Source organism: Gekko japonicus, unplaced genomic scaffold (assembly GCF_001447785.1).
Source record: "Gekko japonicus isolate JY-2015 unplaced genomic scaffold, Gekko_japonicus_V1.1 scaffold2, whole genome shotgun sequence".
In the NCBI taxonomy this organism is placed as follows: domain Eukaryota; kingdom Metazoa; phylum Chordata; class Lepidosauria; order Squamata; family Gekkonidae; genus Gekko; species Gekko japonicus.
Genome location: NW_015175358.1, coordinates 2,167,832 through 2,186,221, shown reverse-complemented (window position 1 = coordinate 2,186,221; position 18,390 = coordinate 2,167,832). Strand labels below are relative to the sequence as shown.

The 18,390-nt window shown below is 44.3% G+C and overlaps 1 protein-coding gene across 1 annotated transcript in view; it reads left to right on the top strand.

Annotated features, from left to right (window-relative positions):
- The window catches only part of FGD5 (FYVE, RhoGEF and PH domain containing 5), a 226,640-nt gene that overhangs the window by 71,563 nt on the left and 136,687 nt on the right, over positions 1-18,390 (top strand). The gene's annotated exons all lie outside the window — the stretch shown is intronic.

Below are 18,390 nucleotides of genomic sequence, written 5' to 3'. Positions count from 1 at the left end.
ATGGCTCCGGTCACACGGGCAGGAAAATGCGGGGGGGGGAGCGTGGCTGTTAGCCCCGGGGCAAAATAACATATGGTTGCGTGAGCAGACGTCTCGTGGAGGTCCCGTACAAGTCCCGTGTATAGGGGGGAGGTGCCGATCACACGACCATGCGGCAAAGAAGTGGCTGAAACAGACTACATGTCCCAGAAGGTCACTTGGTGGGAGGAGAAGGGAGAAACGGACGTGGCCAAGGGGTGGAGAAGAGGGAGCTTGAGTCCTGACAATGAAACTGAAAGGCAGGTCCCCTGGAGGGGGGGTTGCCGCTCTGGGCGACTCTGAGCTGTCTTCTGTGCGGCTCCTGGAGACGTTTGGACAAGCAGTCATCTCTTCGCCGTCTTCCAGGGCAAACAGTTTTTTCCCCCGTACACTGAAGTATGCGCATGCTCTGTTGGGTGCTTGTGCGCATCCATGGAGACTTGGGGGGGAAGCTTTTTGCGAGGGGACATGGGCGGGCGTCAGATGCCACCAGAAACACGATCAGACGCCCGCCCTTGCCCCACGGTTTCTGGAATCTAGTACCTCCGAGGTACTAGTTTTTTGCCGCGCGTCTTTGGCGGGAAGCCTCGGTTGAGCCACGCGAGTGCTATGCTTCCCAGATGTGCTGGTGAGATCGCGCCCGGAAAATCTGTCTATCTTCCGTCTCTCTGGCGTGGCTAATGTTCCGTGTGACTGCAGCCTATGTTAATTAAGTGTAGATTAGTTGGAGATATATCGGGTTATGTGGTTGGATGTCAGCTGCAGTTGTATTCTATGAATGGAGACCAGACCATTTCAAAAGAAGGTTGTGAATTCTGATTAGCTAATGCAGGAGAAGCGGGAAAATGTCCCAAGTCCCCTGTGGGGTATAAATTAAACAAACAATTAAAAGTAAAGCTAAAATACATATTTATGTGTCTCTTCTCACACAATCACCATGGAATTAACAAGTAATGCAACTGATGCTATAGGAGTGATGGTAGCTCTGTGCAGATGACCTAGATATCACCTGGTCCCCACTAGCTCTCCACGTTACTGCTCAGGTACATGGTGGGGAAAATGGGGGGGCAATCATCATCACTGGTGAAGCCATTGTGCTGGGCAATGCTCTAGTATTTGCCTAAAACTTTGTGGCTAAACCACAGAGTTTGGGCTGAATGCTACTGTATCTCCCCCTGCATGATGATGTCACTTCCAGGCTGCACTGGAAATTACATCACAACATCATCTGACAGGGCTTTCCATGGAAGTTTTTCACTAGTTGCCAGCTTTGTGAGTTCCTTTGGCTGGTTCCCAGACCTATTCATGCGTTGACCTACTAGGTGAGGAGGCAGAGCTGGCACAAATGTGCTTGACCCACCCCCTGCCTCCGTGTAATTGCCAAGTTGTCTCCATAGTGTGAATTTATGGAGGAAGTGCCTATATGCACGCTCCCCCAGTCAGCAACATTCAGGAAGAATGAGCACTTTCTTTTAATATTTGCAATTTGCTGACGACTTGGTAATCATACTTAGGCAGTGGGCAAGGCAAGCTGACTGGTTCACTTTCCTTCCCTGTGTGGTGAGTCAACATGTTACAGGGCTATTTTTGGGCAGGAACGCACAGGAACGGAGTTCCGGCTGGCTCCCAGCAGGAACTCATTAGCATAATAGGCCACACCCAACATCAGAAACTCATTAGGATTGGCTACATTAGGGGTGTGTGGCCTAACATGCAAAGGAGCTCCTGCTACAAAAAAGCCCTGGGTTTTGGCAACAAACAAGGTAAACAGAATAACAAGCAAAAGGTGGGTGTGGCTGGATAACCACACTTCTGGCAACATGGGGGTGCGGCCTAATGTGGTAATGAGCTGTGCTGTCAGGGGTGTGGCCCAATATGCTAATGAGTTCCTGCTGTTGGGTGTGGCCTATTATGCTAATGAGTTCCTGCTGGGCTTTTTCTACAAAAAGAGCCCTGAATGTATATGGTTTGTCCACAAAGGATTAGTGATGTCAAGGTGTCCCGGTGATTTCCATGAAAGAGAGTTAAATTCTGTGGAAATAGATGAATGGACTCCAGTCCTTCACATTCCACATGCAGTTCTTTGATGTGTAAAAATTCCAGTGACAGTAGTTTTCAGTGCCTTCATCCCCCCCCCTTAAATTTAAATAATATAACAAGTCTTTAAATTTTTACAAGCACTATTCTAGGAAATTATAATTTCTACATAAAGCTTTTCCACATTTAAACCACACTTGACTTTTTAAAGAATAAAATATTTTGCTCCAAATATTTGTTTCTATTGGGATGTAAAATTAACGTGGGGTACTTTGTATTTTGATTGCTAACTCTAAGTCAAAATAAACATGATAATAACATTCTGTCTTGGGCACAGGAACTTGGGGGGGGGTTTTTTTTCAAATTAATATTTTTCTGGAAAACTCACATCACAGTTGGAGCCTTGGAGGAAGGGTGGGACAAAAATCTAATAGATAACTTCACCATGGAAGACTGAAAAGAAAAGGCAATCAGAAACACCATGAAACCTTGTTTTTTGCAGGGCTCTTCTTTGGGCCAGTGTAGTGTTTTTCTTGGTGTTTGCTCTCATGTTGTGTAAATATTGGATGCTGGAAGGCCTATATAATCCATTATATACTATCAGCTGTCAGATGTACCTTCTGGCACAGCAGGATTCTGGGTGTGGTGCATCCCATCACCAGCCATTGCTAGTTGATTACCAGGTCATCTCTAGGGAGGAAGTGTTCCCTGTTTACAGGAAATGCAGGACAAGGGCTAGGGCTGTAAGCTGAATGATAGGCTGAAAATTTTTGTTCAAACTTTTGATTGAATTGTGGGTGTGAACGGGACCCTAAGAGTCCCAAGGCTACAGAATTTTGAGGAGGTTTAAAAAATACTTCTTCGTAATTACAGTGCATGCTTTGTGCTCAAGAAGCCCATTTTAATTCTCATCTCGATCCGAAACACTCCAGTTTTGAACTGGCATCCCTTCAAAGGGGAGAAGAACCCAACAGCTTGGGTGAACCACCTGGAGTGGAGAAGTGATGAATATAGATCAAAGACCAGCCCCTCCCCCCTGTCACTTCTGTGAGCCAAATTCCTTTGGAAACTGCTTTTCTCTTTTTTAAAATGGATTACTGCATTTTTAATATTGATCTTCCTTCAAGAAACCTAGAGATGGGCACGAACTGAATTACAAACTGAATTACGAACCACATTTCATTACTAACTGGGCAGATTCGTGTAATTTCACTGTTCACACACTGCCTATGAACAGCCATGTTTTTTTTGCTGTGGTTTGTTTGGTTTGTAAGAGGGTTTGTGAGCCAGACATGCTGGTGCCCAGGGTAATGGTTGGGAACGCTTTAAAGTTGTGCAACCATGGTGGCACGGCTCACACAAGTCAACTCAGAAGGCATTTAAATGCCTTCTGAGATGACTTGCAAGCCATGCTGTGGCGTGTTGCAAGTGAGATCAGAAAGCATTTAAATGTCTTCTGACAGCTCACTCGCATCACACTGCTGTGGTGGTGACATGATGCACGCAAGTTGATTTGTGAGTCGTGACGTGGTGACAGTGTGACACGTGTAAGCTCAGAAGGAATTTAAATGCCATGACTTGACTTGTGAGAGCTGCTGCAGCTTCTGGGGGGTGGGAGTGAAAGGCATCACTGAACTGGCTTGTATCTAAAAATGCAAGCCAGTTCAGTGATTCCTTTTGCTCCCCCCACTTGGAAGCTGCACAAACCTCACAATCCTGAACCGGTTCAGTAAATGGAGAAGTTTGTGGAGGTTTGTGAACTGTGGTTAATGAGACCCCATGAACTATGTACCAACTCAAACCTCCATTTTCCTGGTTAGTGCCCATCCGTAATGAGCGAGTTCTCCCTGCCTCTATTTTATGCTCAAAATGAGTCTGTGAGTTAGGCTGAGGGAAAATGATCCAGTGAGCTTCATGATTAAGGTGCAATTTGAACCCTTGTCTTTCTAGTTGTACTCAGCCACTCTAGTTCCTGAGTCATGCTTGGTCCCCTTTTATATAATTTTGTATGTCATATGTTGGTAGCCAATGAGATGTTTTGCTGGGAACTTCATTCCATACTCATCCCTGAAATTAGTCTGAAGAAGCTTCCTTGGCTCTGCCATGGACACCACATTCTAAACCCAACTGATTTGCTATTTTTCAATTTGGTTCTGTTTCCCTGGGGAACCACAGCAACCTCTGTCCAAAGTCCAGCTGCCTATTGAACTGAATAAGAAGCAATTAGGAAAAGGATCACTGTGACCATACAGTCCAAATTTCATGTATTTATTCATTCATTTTAAAAAGGTATATTGTGCCTCTCATCATACAGTCCTAAGCAGTGTTGCTTTCTTCTAAGCGCTGACTTTATAACTCTGTTTAGAATTATGTGGGCCATCACACACCTCCCAGGGCAGCTATCAAAGAAGACACAATCACCAATAAAAACAAATTAAAACAGAACCTTTTAAAGAAGTCAATGACAGCATTTGTAGATGGACAGTCAATGAACTGTCAGGCCAGATGTCATAGATATAACCAGGGGTCATTTGGGGGGAACGCGGGGGGACGCCATCCCCCCGGGTGAGGTGCGGGAGGGCGGGGCCTGGAGCTCCCTGCTGGTGCCCGCTGGAGGTCGTCGCCGGCTGTGGAGAGGACACACTTCCGGTGATGTCAGGGGGTGTGGCATATGCTAATGAGTTATGCTAATGAGTCCCCCTAGCTCTTTTTCTATGAAATGACCCCTGGATATAACTGGAACTGAAGAATACAGGAGAGGAAAAAACCCTGAAATTTCCACAACCAACCAAATTAACCCAAAACATGGATGAAGAGAAACATTTGAAATTGGTGCATAAAACTAAAGATAATGGATCTCCCAATCCCCTTTTAAAACTCTCCCTGCTCAGCTGCAGTCTGAATTTAACTTTTAAAGGTTCTCAGAGATCTACCCATGTAGGCTAACCTTCACTTAACTAGGCACCAGGCAGATAGCAGAGAGGAAGGAGTTCCATATTCAAGGTGCCACTTAACTAGGCACCAGACAGGTAGCAGAGAGGCAGGAGTTCCATATTCAAGGTGCCACTACTGAAAAGACCATATCTCTAGTGTCCACCCACCTAATTTCAGAAAATGAAAATACACAGATTAGAACTTCAGCAGAAATTTTGGGAGCTGAAATTTTTCAGTGTTGGCTGTTTTGCTTCAGTTCCTTACAGTTGAGGAGACTTGACGGTGAGGCTTCTACCCCCTTCCCCGTGGTCTGTTTACTGTGAGAGAGATGGAGAAGTTCCTGGCTGCCAGATCATGTGCCAGGAAACAACTGCACAACTGGCAATGTTCACTGAAGGATTCTCCTCTCTTTTGTGGAGTCTGATCAACTCCTGTAGTTGTTGAATCTGGAATATGCTAATTCAGAGCTGACTTGGGCCATTCTTTCCCATTTCATTTATATTATATGTGTCTGTTCATTCACACGTCGAAACTGCACTGCATCCAGCTCTACATGGACTGCTGTTCGTTATTGCTGGTATTTGCAAGTGCAGTGGGACAGTGCTGGTGTTTTCGGGTACATTTACTCTGTGCCAAGTATCCTTCAAATTACTGATATTCCAATAACAGAGTTAATGGGTCTTTTCCATCTTGACAGTCATCCCCCAGCCAACTTCCAAAGGATTTTTTTTTTCTGATGGAGAGGCTGGATGTATCATAAAACATAACTGAGGTTGCAAGGGGTACATTAATCCAGAGAGTTTATCAGAAGGGCACATCATCTCATGAGTCTCAGGAGCAAGAGCCATGAAGCAGAAGACAAACAAGGTGAACACCTTTTGTTAGCTGATAAAGAAGCATCTTAACTATAGATATAAAACATATCTAACATTCTGGGCAACTGAAACTAATCAAAAGAATGCTTTATGGTGTTTAATGTTTTTTAAAGTTTCTGACAATCTGTTTGGGATTTAGTTATCTCAAAAGGTGACAGAACAACTAAACATTTGTTTGTTTATTATGTTTACAATCCAGCTTTCTCATTGAGACTTAAAGGGGACTGCACAGTGTAAATTGATGCTATTAATATGCTGAGACATATAATGAGCAATATACTAGGACTAGGATTACAGAAATCTGGATACTATATATCACAAACAAATACTACGTCCTATATATTGGCCCTTTCCTTTTATAAAGCACCTTGGCATAACTTAATTTATACCAGTGTTGTAAGGATTACAGAGTTAATGCAAGATAAGCCATCTAAACACTCCAGAAATTTCATAAATCATTATCATGGGATTTGTGTGTGTGTGCAGATACTTACTTTGTGAATGCACTGACGAATGGAAAATCACTCATTTCCTCCTGTTGAAATGGTATGTTAGGAGCCTGAGGTTGCAGTTGGGACCTTACGCCCAAATCTGCCCTTTCTTTCTGTATAAAAAACATTTATCCTGTGAACTAGAAATGAGGGTATTAGGAAGACATTTTAAAGCATAGAATGTGTGTAGGATAAAAAGGTCAATCTTACCCCAGTTTTCAGTAACTATCTTCAACTTTAGGAAATGCTTGTTTTCCCGCAGTCCTATGCTCTGAGGTTCTGTGCTATAGTACACTACACAGTACGTAATTTATTGGTTAATTTGGCACCACTTGCTTAATTTCCTTTTTTAACATCAAAAGCCCCTAGTTAAATTCATATTTATTATCTAGAGTTGGTTGAATAATTAAAAAGAAATCTAAATCATGTATTCATTTATTAAACTATTGATGCAGTGGAATTTCACAAGTAATTTATAGGATGAGCTATATTTTGCCATCTGTAGAGTTCAGCCCAAAGTGACAAAGTTTAACCATTTCATGTAAGGGGAAAAAAAACCCTAACAGGCAAAACAGACTACACAAATATTTTATAAATGATACTTATTGACCAGTTCTTCCCCCTTAGTTATTCCCCCCTCCCATTTCTATTTATTGGCATGTATAGGCAAACATCACCCATTTTTACATTCTGCTGGGAAATACGTGTTGTTAGAAAATGTACAAGATGAGATGATCAATCCAGCTAATATTTGGAATGCCTAAGACTTGACTTGTGCCTCTTGCAATCCATTGCTGCATCATGTTGGGGAGAACTGAGTAGCAGTTGCCTGGATTTGCAAAATCTGTCAAAGAAGTTTTGAAGTTCGGGGTTTTAAAAATGGTGTTTAAACTGTGGTAGAGTGATATAAAGTTTAACCAGTGTGGTCTTACCCCAACCCCTCCAGGGATAGGAGAATAAGGTGATTCAGAAAAGGGAATAGAAAATATTTTCAGGTATAACACAGTGTTGCTGGGGCCATTCATTCGTAAGGTTATATTTGACAATGTACGATTACAGAGAGTAGTTAGCAGCCAAGTTTGTATCCTTCAGGTGAATAGTGGACTTCCAATAACTTCAGCACTCGTACAGTGGCAATATGAACCAATATTGGGTGTGTGTGTGTTCAGCATTGTAGGGTCTTTATTCCCAGGGTATTTTGACTCTCCCCTTGTACCACTGGAGCTTGGTGTGTGTGACAGTTGCCAAAGGCACAGCTCCTTTCTCTTGAAGATGTGTGCATGATTGTTCAATATGTGTTGCTACAGTTATGAGATTAAAAAGTATTCACAAGCGCTCTTTAAATATACTGTGGTATGGCTTACTTTTTAATAGATTCAAGCCTAATTGATATTTATCCCTCCTCTTACACCATTTCCATTTTTAAAAATTGACTTTCAGAGTTGCTTTTAGCCTAGAGTTGCCATCTCCGGATTGGGAAATAACTGTAGATTTTGGAGGTGGGATCTGAGGAGGGTGGGGCTTGGGGAGGGGAGGGACTTCAATGGGGTATAATGCCAGAGAGTCCACCTTCTAAGTTGGACATTTTCTCCATGGTGAACTGATCTCTGTTGCCTGGAGATCAGTTGTAATAGTGGGAGATTGCCAGTGACCACCTGGAGGTTGGCAACCTTATTTTAGCCCCTACCGGAGGAAAAAGACAGCCACCTGTATTGTGCCTCATGTTTTTCCTTTTCTGGGTTTCCCCTCACTGTGGTTAACAGGACTTTGGGAAATGGGATGGGTTTTAATTATTTGAATTTGGAATTGTGTGAATTTGATTTAGTTTCTTTATTTTGCTGAGTTTGTTGATTATTGTACTTTTTATTATTGTATTATTGTTGTTGTTGTTGTACTTTTTTGGGGGTTTTCCCCTTGGGCCAGCTTGGGTCCAGACTGAGCAAGGCAAGATATAAATGCCCTAAACAAATTAAATAAAATTAGGAAACAAGTTCACTGTCCCCATCCCCAATCCAAGTTAGACCCATCCTGGCTGTTTTTATAGGAGCTCTGATCACAGATCTTCTAGGTAACAGATAGTTTGGTTCCCAGTTCAGCAGTCTTATGTAGATGAGTTAGTCACACCATGGGAATGAGTCAGCACAGCAGAGCCACAGTAATTCTTTCCCAGCAAGATTTTCTGCTAAATGTCCCTCCAATGGGCAAATGGTGGCATGCACCCCATATTGCCAAGCAGCTCATTGTGATAAAAGCACGCGGAAGAGAATTGGGTTTGTTGCCATGCTTTCTCTTGTACGGAGTCAGTCAATTTAAGGTTAGCTTGTCCCAAAAGACCCATTGCTGCCTCCAGCATGCTGGCTAGCGCTTGGAATGATGGCTAGCAATCATTGGAAGAGCAGAAGATAATATGCCTGCAATCTGCTCTCATTCAGCCATATCATTGCTACAAGCAAGCAAATTAGTTGGGGATTAGCGAGCCTATTGCAGTGTTGTCAGCTGTGTGTCTTTCCCTTCCCAACCTTGTGCAGCCTCCCAAACAGACTTTTATTAGCACACTTCTCCCCCTCCCCTTTTCTGCTGCTGCATTAAAGATTATTGCTTGCAGTAAGTTTTACTTAGCAGTGATTTTAATGATCTAAGGAAGAATATCATTTAGCTGAATTAAGAAACACAACTCCCTCCTTGGCATAGGCTTCCAACATTTTATGAGTCTGTAATGGTTAATTTTATAGAAAATCTTAGCCCTTGTTGCAGCAGTAGTTTAAGATAATGACTTTGAAGTGGCTACATTTTATATGCACTTAAAGAATATGCTGCATAAGTTGATGGAAGGGCTGGGAAACAGGAGTGCCCATACAGCACACTGAATATGCACAATTGAGAGTTCAGTTTATTTAATGGTGTTTGCCAGAACACCACAGAGGCATCTAAAGTGTTTTGTCTTTGTCATATTTGCAAACATATCCTTCCTGGTGTGTAATGGGAAGTGCTTCCTTTTTAATGTATCTGGTAAACTTACTGCGTTCAGTGGAACTGTCTGGTTCTTCAATGAAAAGTTTCAGTAGACAGTGGAATGACTGAAAATTCTCACATTCTACTAACTCTCTTCAGAAGCCAAAGTGGATTCTGCAATCTGCTCCAGGCATTCATATACCCCAACACGTGTGTTGAGAGGACAGCGTCCCCACTCCCTTGCAACCAGGGCCAACTTGGTAGGTTGAAAGAAGCTCAGGCAATAGCCAGTTTGGTGTAGTGGTTAAGTGCGCAGACTCTAATCTGGGAGAACCGGGTTTGATTCCCCACTCCTCCACTTGCACCTGGCTGGATGACCTTGGGCAAGCTGTAGTTCTGATAAGAGCTGTTCTTGAAAAAGAGCAGTTTCTGTCAGAGCTCTCTCAGCCCCACCTACCTCACAGGTTGTCTGTTGTGGGGAGGGGAAGGGAAAGGAGTTTGTAAGCTGCTGTGGTCACATGGAGTATTAGGCACACTAGAGAGACAGAAGATAGGCGGATTTTCCGGGCGCTATCTCACCGCCACATAGGGCGGTCGTCTGATCGCGTTTCCGGTGGTAGTTCCGCCGCCCGCCCATGCCCCCTCGTATAAAGTTTTTTTTCAACTGTCCATGGGATGCACACGAGCACCCAATGGGGCATGCGCACACTTTGGTGTCCGGAGAAAAAAACACCCGTTTGCTGTGCCGTGCCGCTTCTTTGCCGCGGTGCAGGATTGTGGTGTGCTCGGCACCTCCCCCCTACCACGGGACTTCCATGGGACCTCCACGGGACCTCCACAGTATGTCTGCTGGCGCAACCGTGCGTTATTTTGCCCCGGGGCAAACAGCCACGCCCCCCCCCCCCGCATTTTCCTGCCCGTGTGCCCGCGGCCTAAGACACCTTTGGGTAGTGAAGGGCGGGGTATAAATCCAATCTGTTCTTCTTTGTCTTCTTCTTCTTATACCAGCAGAGAAAGGCAGTATTATAAATTATAGTACAAAAATGGCAGACCCATGACCCCACCCTGACCACAGAACCACGAAAGTTTTCAGCGGTATTAGGGTTGCTAGCTCTGGTTTGGGAAATTGGTGGAAATTTTGGTGGTGGAGACTGAGGAGGGCAGGGATTGGGGAAAGGAGGGACTTCAATGGGGTATAATGCCATAGGTCCAGGTTCTAAAGCAGCCATTTTTTCCAGGGGAACTGACCTCTGTTGCCTAGAGATCAGTTGTTATGGTGGGAGATCTCCAGCCACCACCTGGAGGCTGAAAAGAAGCAAAACAACCATGATGTATTATGCCAGAAAAAAATTCTTCACAGACTTATAAGTTCTTTTCCAATACCCAATTTACTAGGAGCAATTCAAACGCCATCAACACCACAACAGACCATGCATATCTCGTCTTGTTTCATATACAAACTTTATCAAAGCGGGTAGTGTTGAAATTCCTATTCAATTTTAATTCATTTGGCAAACACTATAGTCATATCTCATTGTGACATTCGTCAAACCCATTCATTTCACTTTTTTCTGGCATAATACATCACAGCCGTTTTGCTTCCTTTCAACTTCCATCCCGTGATCTCTCTCTTTGGCTTGCACCACCTGGAGGTTGGCAAAATCCTAAACTCTGTGCAGAATAAAAACAGCACAGTTGCTTTCCTCAGACACTCTTAGAACACAGACTTGGAAGGGAGAGAAGCTACAGGTCTCCAGGCTATTGGGGGTGATTGAAAGAAGATGAACCATAAGAAGGGAGAGAAGTGGGTAAAAAATTCTCATCAACAGTTAGTACCCGAATAGCAGACTATAGTGAATTATATTTCTATTTATGTGGACATTTACATATACAAATTTACATTAGCATATGCAAATATTGTACAGGTTGTTGTCCTCTTCTGCCTTCTTTTGAGGGCTGTCGTGTTCTTTTTTGGTAAGCTGTAGATGACTATCCTGCTCTGTCATGAAACTCACTTAGTGATCCTGGGCCAGGAGATAAACAAGAAGAGTTGCTGTGTTGAGAAAATTGGGGGTGGGGGTGGAGATTCATGTATGCCACCCTCCTTGGAAGGGAGGATGGGAGATATACAGGAAGAAAGAAAATAGATTGGAAATAGACTAATCGTTTGAATGGGGTTTCTCTGAGTATGATCCTTGTGTTCAGATAAATTATTAGGGTTGGACTGAATAATCAAGATTTTTTTTTCCTCCCAAAAAGTCCCGAATAGAACTGTGTACCTCCTTGAAATCTTCATTTTTCAGCAGAGATATTTTTTTAATTATTTTTATTGAAATATTGATAAAATACAACCACCACCTCTATACCCTAAACACCCCCACCGCCCCTACTTAAAATCGACCCTATGTCGTATCCGATGTGTATCTACATAAACAAATTTTCAGCAGAGATATTTGAGGAACAACTTCTCAGATTACTTTTTCCAATATAAGCAGGAATTAATCTTTGTAGGGGAAAAATACTGCAGTGGTTTCATGTGGAAAGCATTGTCCTTTGTCCTTTGTCCTTCCTTCTCTGAAAAACCTTTTTTGGAAAGCCACAAAAACTAAGCAGCTTTTAACCTGAATACCTATAGCTGTGTATGTGTAAAGTACTGTCAAGTCGCAGCACTCCTATGGGGAACCCTCATGTGGTTTTCAGGGCAAGAAATGAACAGAGGTGATTTGCTATTGCCTGCCGCTGTGCAGCAACTGTGGATTTCCTTCTAGTCCAAATGCTAACCATGGTTGACTCCAGGGGTCGTTTCGTAGAAAAAGAGCTAGGGGAACTCATTCATGAGGGGCCCGGCGGTGGACCTGCAAGGCCGGCGGGAGTGCAAGGAAGCCCCGCGTAGGCCCTCCCTGGCCCCAGGCAGGCAGGGGTGAGGAGAGGCAAGGAGGAAGCAACTTACCCTCCCTCTTCTCCTGCCTCCTCCTGGCTGAATGAGGGCCGGAAGCGGGGCGGACGGAAGCAGGGGCGGGGCTTCGGCATGTGCCCCGCCCCATACCTCACCCGGGGGAACTGTGTTCCCCCGCGTTCCCCCCCCCGAAATGACCTCTGGTTGACTCTGTTTATTTTCTCAGAATGGGCTGGCCTGGGCCATCCAAGTCAGGGTGTCACAGCTAGAGAGGCATTTTAGTGATACCATCATGCATACATTACAAAAACCAGAGTTGTATGTGAAGTCTTTGACAAATATTCAGTTCCATTCAACTCAGTGTCCCTGTGAGATTTGGAAACTGTATTATACATATGCAGCCTCCCACCAGAAAATGCCAAATCCCTGTCTATTTGATATTAAGGCTTTCACGTCAGATACTGTTGAGCTTGAGTAATGATTTAGGTGGCCTATACATTCGTATAAAGCAAAATTGAAGTAGGTTTGAGCAATACCCTAGTTGTTTGGTCAAGTACAGGAGACAGTGTTAAAAATGTCTATAGTCCTCTGTCCTGCTCTTTCTCACCCAGGGCAGGGCCCAGGGCCACCATACCCTCCTTTCTATCAGCCATGCCTCAGAAAAGGGCTCAGAACTCAGAGAGGAGGGGGGTTAGCAACACCTTTGGACCCTCTCTCTGGCCAGCAACCTTTCCCTGACTGACATGGGGTAGGTCTGGCCTCCCCAGTGGGGGGATTAGGGGGCATTCCAGGAGGGGGTGTGGCCATCCCCGGTGTGATGACGTCACTCTACGTGGCATCATCATGCCCCCGCTCTTTTCCTAGCATTTAAAAGGAACTTTCCATGTAAATGTTGTGGGGGGGGGGAGTGAGGGTCAAGCGCTCCTGCCTTGTGAGAGGCAAAATCACCTCTTGGAAGGCAGGAGCAAGCTACCCCCCCCCCATTTGGAAAGAGCGGGCACTGGGTCTTCCTGCCCAGCAAGAAGCAAAATTGCCTCTTGCAAGGCAGGAGCCCGCGGCTCCCACTCAACAAGAGCAGGCGCCCGGCGCTCCTGCCTTGCAAAAGGCAAAATTGCCTCTTGCAAGGCAGCAGTGCCGGTGGTCCCCATGTGTCTGCCCAGCAGCATTTACAGACATCCCTTCGGGGCTCAGAGTGCAGGTGCACAGTCCCCGCCTCTCCCCAGCAGCGTTTAAAGCCTTCCTTTAAATGCTACTGGGGAGAGGTGGGGGGGAAGCAGGGTGGTCACTCTTGGGGGCGGGGTTTCCCCTGCCCGCCAGCTGGTGGGTGGGTGGGAAGGAGCCTTTCCAAATCGGGCAACCCCTGCCAAAACTGGCAACCCTCCTCATTAGCCTGAAAAGGATTGTCTGGGAGTAGGCTGACCCTGGACTCTCCCAGTGCCCTCTCTTCAGTGGTGGTCTTATATTGATGGAAGGGAATCTGGGCTACTGGCCTCCTTGGCTGGGCCTTCTCCTCTCCTGTCTTGCCTTCACCCGAGGCTTCGGGCTCTTCCTGCCTGCAGAGGCCCCAGGATGCCCCAACCTCTGTTGGCCTCCTTTTCTGGCCTCTTCCCAGGTACAGTCTGCTGCCTGAGCCACATCTCCTACCTGAGGCCTGTGCTGGGCCTGTCAGGCTCTGAAGCTGCTCCTGGGGCATTTCTGGGCATGGCCTTGCCCTTGGCTCTTCCTCCACAGCCTCTTGTGGGACTGCCTGCCTCAGCAGTGTCTCGGCAAAGCTGCCCCCTGCTTGAGTCTATTCTGGATCAGGTGAGTGTGCGGGTGGCACATACTCCCATTTTTTTGTAAGACAATTGGGAACAACAGATGGCATCTGAGATGGGAAGTATCTAACAACTTAATAGTTAAGATATAGTACTCTGTGAGTGCAGACAGGCAGACTTAATTTAAGTAATGGGATTGCTGTGGAATCAAACAATGTGCTCAAATGTATGATGTTTTCTTCAAGCTGAGACAGGTGAAAAACACTTTTGCTGGTTTGCAGCAGAAGACAGCTGTGCACAGTGAGTGACTGTCCTGTGACATTACCAATCTATTGCTTCCGTTGCCCAGAGTAGTTTTTCAGTTTCTACTGATAAAAATTTAAAAAACATATTTTTAAAAAGATGCCAAGCACTTTTAAAATGGATAATATAAGAAGTTTATACTTTAAATAATAGAAGAACGGCCAGGGGAGGAGCAAAATTGAATACAAAATCACTCTTTTTTTGAAATCAGCTTTCCTGAATTCCAGGATACGAGTCCTACTATGTCCTGGTTTCACATCCTTCTCTATGTCAAATTCTAAGCTGACATGGTCACTATTCCCCAAGGATCCCACAACGTTCACTTCATCAACCAGTTCTTCCCTGTTAGTCAGGATTAAATCCAGGATTGCAGATCCTCTGGTTCCCACCTCCACCTTCTAAGAGATGAAGTTGTCTGCAAGACTATTCAAGAATCTGCGGGATGCCCCATGTCTAGCAGAGTTAGATTTCCAGCAAATATCTGGATAGTTGAAATTTCACATAACCACTACATCCTGTCTCTGTGAAAGTTTAGCAAGCTGTTGTACAAATGCATCATCCAGTTCCTCCGGTTGGTTCGGAGGTCTGTAGTATACCCCCACAACAATATCCCCTACTTTTCCCCCTTGCTCTATCTTTACGCACACACTTTCAACAGGGCAACTCTCGAAATCCTGAATTTCAGTGCAAGTGTATTCATTCTTGACATATAGTGCCACCTCGCCTCCTTTTTTGTTTATTCTGTTCTGTTTGAACAAGGTATATCCTTAAATCGCCGTGCTCCATATATGAGACTCATCCCACCAAGTCTCAGTGATACCTATCAGATCATACTTACTTTCCAATATTTGAAGTTCAAGTTCATCCTGTTTATTCCCCATACTTTGTGCATTAGTATAAAGACATCTCAGATTACAGACATCCTTTCCTACCATAGGTCCCTTCGAATATACCTGAAAATTACTGAACTCACTTCTCTCCTGTTCATTTATTCTCTGGTCACTCCCTTTCTTGAACTTAGTGTTGGGGATGCCACACAACATCAGGCTTTTTCTTCCCACCCCCGATGGCTTCAGTTTAAAGCCCTCCTGATCAGGTTTGCAAGTCTTCCAGCAAAGACATTCCTCCCATTCTTTGTAAGGTACACCCCATCTATCGCCAACAGTCCCTCATGTCGGAGGTACATACCATGGTCCAGGAAGCCAAATCCTTCTTGACGGCACCATCTACATAACCAGCCATTCACTTCTAGTATCCTCCCTTCCAGCTCCATGGCCCTCAACAGGTAAAATGGAGGAGAACACCACCTGTGCCCCCAATCTTTTACCTTCTTGCCCAGAGCCTCATAGTCTTTGGAGATCCATTCAAGGTTTCTTTGGGCCATATCATTTGTTCTCACATGGATCAGCAGGAGCGGGTAGCGGTCAGAGGTTTTGACCAGCCTTGGAATTCTCTCAGGCATATCTTGGATACATGCACCAGGAAGACGACAAATCTTCCTTGTCTGGTCTGCACACAACTTCTTCTGTCCCTCTCAGTAGGGAGTCACCAACCACCACTACTCATCTCTTCCTCTGTGGGATAGCTTGGTTCCTTCTCTGCCTATATGTTTGTGTGTCAGTTACATCCTTTTGTAATACTACATACTACACAGGGCAAGGAATAAGGAAACACTAACTAAAACATATAGCTAAACAGGGATCTAATATGATACAAATGTCTTATTTTAAAGTGTCCTTTGGCTTTAACATTCTAAAGATGAAGGATGAGATTAACTGTTTCAAATATATTTCAGCACAAACAATATTAGCCAAATAGGTGTATTCTGGTACATTAGACTTAATAGTATTAAATTTTCAGAATTGGTTCATTATTTCTTCTTTTCCCCTTTACATTTACTTTTGTCATAGTTCCATCTGACTTTAAGAAGTTTGGGGGCGACTACTCCCATATCAGATTCAGAGTCTTCTCCTGAGGAACTGCTCAATGTACTGCTACTACTTCCTGATCCATTTTCGCTGTTATCTTCCTCTGCATTGTTGTCCTCCAATTTTCCTTTCTCTTTCTCTGTTTTTTTTGATGCTGCTCCAAAAATGCTTTGGCTTTTGCAACAGAGTCTATTTTTTCTTTTTTCTCCTTGAAGTTGAAGATAAGCCTAAACTGATAATTTGAAAGAAGTTTCCCAGGGTACCTCATCATTTCTAAATGGCTTTCATTTTGAAATTCCAAAGACACTTTTGACAAAATAGCTGCACGGCCCTTCCAAAAGCCAAGCTTTCCTTGGCCCTTGTGAAACGTTGCTGGATTTAAATTCCTAAGGGTGTCCTTCAAATTCTCCGCTTTAACCTGTCTTCACATGGCAGACACTGACCTTTGAAGCATCTGTTTGGCTATGAAGATATTATATCATCAGGGAGCCTATAAACTATTGTCTCTATACAGCACTCTATACAGCACTTTCTTCTTCTTCTCACATGCCAACTGAGTTTCTTAGCCTTATCTGAGGAATAGTTTTGTATGATTGTAGTCTGGAAATATCAGGTCACTGTCTGATAATGCCTCAGTAGAAAAAAAAATGCCTGGAACATGTGCTCATACTGTAGTCTCCCAAAACTTGCTTTAATGTGTCTCAAATGTTTAACACAGCATATGCTGTGATTGCAGCTCTAAGAATACCAGCCAAATTGGCAATAAAATTGGCTGTCTGCTCCTATTTAAAATGGGGAAAATCGTAAGGTTACAGTATTATTACAGGGCTATCAGAAAGTGTGATTTTTAATAACTGGGGATGGAAGGTGCTGTAAAGTCACAGGTATGTTATGGTGACCCTGTAGAGTTTTCAAGGCAAGAGAGGCTGCGGTCACACACACTAAATGATCCACTTCCGATCCACTTTCAGTGCGCTTTCCAACTGGATTTTGCCAGTTCACACAGTAAAATCCAGTTGGAAAGTGTACTGAAAGTGTAGTGAAAGTGGAATTTTTAGTATGTGTGACCACAGCCAGACACTCAGAGGTGGTTTGCCATTGTCTGCCTCTGCATAACAACCCTGAGCTTCCTTGATGGTCTGCCATCCAAATACTAGCCAGGGCCGGCCCTGCTTAGCTTCTGAGATCTAATGAGATCTGGCTTGTCTAGTCTAGCCAGGTCAAACTAAGCTAGCACAAAACTGATGTTTGGATAATGGAATCCCCACTGTTCATTGGAAGTAACCCAAACAGAGACCACCAAACCACTAAAGTAGGGCTGCTATTCTCCTGCTAGCTCTCCTTTCCTGTGGCTGCTGTTGTGGCTGGTGGAGGGAAAATAATCAGTGCAGGTGATGGGTCAAACAAACTACACCTAAGTCAGGTGATGGATCGAACAAACTACACCTACAGTTGACATCATGGGAAATTTTAGCTTGGTCAATCAAGTTGCGTGTGTAAGAAAGGATAGAGGTGGGAGGAACAAGGGAAGCACGTGATTACAGTAACGAAGCTTTGTTTGTGCATGGTACCAACAGACTTGTTTTAATTAGAGTTTGTTCTGCCATCTAAAAACAGCTGCTGGGAAGGTCCCCTTCCCTTAGCCTCTGAAGCAGTAGACTTGTCACCAGACTTTCCAACAATTGCAGTGTGTTGGAAGAGGGGGGTTATTTGGATACACAAACTGAGCCAATTGGAACAGAGCTTGGACCAGAAAACCAAGGCTACATTGTCAACTGTTTGAAAGGAAACCACTGTTAGATTGAGCTGTACCCATAAATGAGATCCTGGCCCAAAGAAAGGCAGTTCTGCCTGGGCGGCGGCTGTACCAGTCATTAATAGCGCACCACCTATAACAATTACTGCTGTAATATACCAAGGCGTTTTTACTGAATTACAATAAGGTTTTGCAGAAATGTTATGTAGCCATTTATCTTGAAGGGATCCTAATTCTGCATCTGCTAGGATAAACCATTACAAACTGCAAAAAGGCAGTTTCCTAGAAAGACCAGCAAAGCTGTTACACAGGCTCTCAATCTGTTCCTAGATCTGTTTTGCTGCTGCTACCGCTTTCGCTTGTGCTGAGCAAGCTGCTCATATCTCTGCCATGGCACTTTCCAGTCTCTTGGGCACCTCCTTAACATGCCTCCTTTTGATGAG